The sequence below is a fragment of the Dasypus novemcinctus genome, chromosome 2, assembly GCF_030445035.2.
Source record: "Dasypus novemcinctus isolate mDasNov1 chromosome 2, mDasNov1.1.hap2, whole genome shotgun sequence".
Classification (NCBI taxonomy): Eukaryota; Metazoa; Chordata; class Mammalia; order Cingulata; family Dasypodidae; genus Dasypus; species Dasypus novemcinctus.
The window spans coordinates 10,121,144-10,125,278 of NC_080674.1; the positions used below are offsets into that span (position 1 = coordinate 10,121,144).

Genomic DNA, 4,135 nt, shown 5'->3' on the forward strand with positions numbered 1-4,135 from the left:
ACATAGACTGGGAGAAAATACTGACAAAGCACCAGTCTGATAAAGGACATGTGTCCTAAATATATAAGGGAGTATCAAAACTCAGTAACAAGTAAACGAACAACACAATTTTTTTTAAATGAGGAGATTTGAAAGGGCACTTCACCAAAGAAGATAAACATACAGCAAATGAGCATATGAAGAGATATGCAATATCATTAGTCATTAGAGGAACACAAAATGACACCATAAAAAAACATATACCAAGCTGTTAGGATTGGGAGGGGGAAACTGAGAAAACTAAAAGCTAGTGAGAACGAAGAGCATCTGGAAATCTCATACATTGGCAGCAGGAATGCAAATTGGTACAGGCACTGTTTGGCAGTTTCTTATAAAATTAACACACACTTACCGCACAACCCACAATCTTACTCCTAGGGATTTACCCAAGTTAAATAAAAACTTATGTTCACATACGCACACACAAAAAAATCCTGAGCAAATGTTTTCAGTAGCTTTATTCATAATCATCAAAAACTGGAAAAAAAATCCAAATAACTTTTCACTACTCAATAAATAGTCAAACTGAGGTAAATCCATGCAATGGAATTCTACTCAGCAAAAAAAAAAAAGAGGAATAAACGCATAACACACATTACACTAAGTGAAAGAAGCTGGGCTCAAAGAGCAACACCCTGTGTGACTTCATGTCTGTGACGTTCTATAAGAGGCAAAGCCGACAGCGCGCCTGGTTGTCCCGCGGATCTGTGTCTTGCTTCAACAGTGTTTGAACGGAACAGACCCGGGGACTCTTCCCCACACCCTCAGCTTTGACCACCTTGCAACTGCTTCTCCAGTTGCAACCTCTGGGACCAACTCCTCGGCCATCCCCCGCTGCCGGGACCAGCTAACACCGCTTTTTTGTGGTTAGCTCCTCATTGTCGACCAACCATGAACTCCCAGATCCGTCAGAATTATTCTGCCGACGTGGAGGCCTCTGTGAACCGCCTGGTCAACCTGCAGCTGCAGGCCTCCTACACCTACCTCTCTCTGGGCTACTATTTCGACCGGGACGATGTGGCCCTGAAGGGCGTGGACCACTTCTTCTGCGAGCTGGCGAAGGAGAAGCGGGAGGGCGCCCAGCATCTCTTGAAGATGCAAAACCAGCGTGGCGGCCGCGCTCTCTTCCAGGATGTGCAGAAGCCTTCCAAAGATGAGTGGGGCAATACCCTGGACGCCATGGAAGCTGCCCTTGTCCTGGAGAAGTCCCTGAACCAGGCCCTTTTGGATCTGCATGCCCTGGGATCTGCCAACACAGACCCCCATCTGTGTGACTTCCTGGAGACCCATTTCCTAGATGAGGAGGTGAAACTGATCAAAAAGATAGGCGACCACCTGACCAACCTCCGCAGGCTTGCTGGCCCGCAGGCCGGGCTGGGCAAGTATCTCTTTGAAAGGCTCACCCTCAAGCATGACTAGGAGCCTCCGGAGCCCCGAGGCTGTGGGGGAGGGCTCTATTCCCCCATCCAGGCTTCTGCCTGAGCCCCTCCAGCCAGGAGGCATCTTTCTAACTGCCATCTTGTAGCCCTCTAACAAGCCCTGAACCAAGTGTAAACAATAAAGCTTTTTGCAGCAAAAAAAAAAAAAAAAAAAAAGAGGCAAAGCCACAGGGATAGAAAACAGCAGTGATTGCCATGGGGTAGCAAGGGGGGAACAGTTGAGTACAAAGGATACAGGAACTTTGGAGAGGTAATGGGATTATTCTGTCTTGTGATAATGATTATGTGACTGTGTATTTTTCAAAATTCTTGGCACGGTACACTAAAAACAGTGAATTTTACTTTATGCAGATTATACCTCAATTTTTTTTAGTTGTGTGGCTTTCACATTCTCTCATCAACACTCAAATATTAGGTTAAAACAGTTCTGCATAGGAGTTACATAGGTTATAATCATTGGCCTATACTCTGAAGATATTTCTATTTCTTAGGCCAGAATATTGATTTTTCTGAACAAAGGGTTGAAAATTGAAAGAAAAATATGATTCAGTACATTTGGAAATTTTGAAACTTTTCCTGCCATGGGGAGAAAAATAACTGATTGTTCTTCATCATCTCCCTTCACACACAAATGGAGAAATAAAAACCTCTTTCTATTTTTAATTCTAGCAATAGTTCATTCTCTTTTGGAAAAAAATCCGTCGTAATCAGTCTGAATTATTCTCATGTTTGCTAGCAATTTGCAGGATTTCACTGATATTTATACAAATTATTTGAAATATTTGTTTGTTCATATCAGTCAAAACATGATCCACTGTGTTCTGGAGCAAAGTAATTCTTTCTGCATGGAAAAAAAATCAGAACCTTTCGTTTTAATGGAAACTCCTTATATAGGGTCAAAAACTCATGTCTTAAAAGGCCTCAAGTAAAAACCAACCTGGATAAATAATCACCAAACTACTGCATATACAAAATGCCCAAGTGTGAGCCAAATTGTAAAGCAGAAGAAAATGCAAAACCATCACGTACTTATCTCAGAGAACTGCTGAGCACTCAAGCTTTTCTCCTGTTTGCCGAAGTCCTAAGCGGGTGGAAATGTTTTCCTTTACTTACTGAAAACAAAAGTGATGCTGGATCAGCATGTAAGCTACGAAACAAATGCGGGCAAAATAAAAAAGACAAAAGGCTTCATTAGGGCATGAGCTTTGCCATCAAAAAGAAACCTGCATTCCGAAAAATAAAAATGTGAAAGGAGAGCCTGTGCCCCTTTTCTTCAAGGGCAGAGAGAGCACACAGAACAGGCTGGAGCGCAAAGGACCAAAGATGTGAGAGAGGGGCAGCAAAGAGCTAGGACACTGTCATCACGAGGAAGGACAGAGCCAGCCCAGCCCACCACTGGGTGGGAAACTATTAAATAAAAAGAATCTCTGAAGTTGTCAGTGAAGAAAAACTAAACGCAGAAACATGTGGCAAATATGACATCCGCTGCTCTATATTTGGAACCACCACCCCCAAAATACCCAAAATGCTTTATTCTAACTGATGTTATCAATGAAAAGTTGTTAGTAGAGGGACACGTTCTCTCAATTAGAGAGAAAACTTTTTCATTGAAACTTCCTAATTTAGCCTAATTTGTTCAGGAAGAAACCAACACTGGTAGATTTCCACAGTTATAAAAAGCAAGAGAAAGTTTAAAAGAACAGAACAGATAGGAAAAGGTGATTCCAACTCTTTTTATTTAATCTGTAGAGAGGGGGCCACGCTGGATAACTGCTCTAAATGAATGCAGTCCCCGAGCACATTTGGATGAAACGTTGTCCAGGAAACGGAGAGACTGGGGAGTAAGGCACCAAACCACTCCTGGGTAGTTGGAGAGATGGTGACACTTAGGAGCCAGGGGTCCACGCTGGTGTGCAAACCCTGTTCTAAGTCTTGCAGCAGTGCTCAGAGATGTATTCACCAAATGCAATGAATGTCTCATGATGATGGAGGAGATTGTTGTTATGGGGGGAGGAGTGGGGTGAGGGGGGTGGAGGGTATATGGGAACTTCATATTTTTTTAATGTAATATTAACAAAATAAATAAAGACAAAAAAAAAAAGGTGAGGAAGGTCAATTCTGGAAACTACAGGCAAAAGAGGGCTTGACCAAAAATGTTTAATTTTAAATATGTAAAAAGAGAGAGCTTGACGTTAATCTCGGGCAAGAGGCAGTCCTGAAATGTCTGTGCATGCCTGCCAAAAGGACGCAGAAACCACGGGACGCAGTGTGGATTTACTGGGAACAAATTGCCAGCTTTGTTATGTTTTGGGTACATAGGTCTGGGGTAAAGGGAAAACATGGTGTAGCTGGATTTCCTTCAGTGAGACATTTGGTCGACTTACCCTTCACTCATCCATTTAGCCAGCACATTTTTATGGGCTGCCTGTGATGCACCAGGCACTGCTCTCTGTCCTGCCCACCGGAGCTGACCTGCTGGGCCTGGGGATAAATTCGGTGGGCGGGGAGGGCTGGAGAGCCAGGTGTCAGCTGTATTATGAAGACGATTCTACCAGGGCTACCTTTCCAGTGGTGAACCGCTGGTCCCTGCAGCACTGGCGCAGGAGCTCTGGAGCCACAAGAGAACATTTTAGAGGGGGCTTGGTGGTTTGTTTAGA

At 43.6% G+C, this 4,135-nt stretch overlaps 1 pseudogene; it reads left to right on the forward strand.

Annotated features, from left to right (window-relative positions):
* Positions 1-731: 731 nt before the first annotated feature.
* Positions 732-1,629, forward strand: LOC101417689 (ferritin light chain pseudogene; annotated as a pseudogene).
* Positions 1,630-4,135: the final 2,506 nt, after the last annotated feature.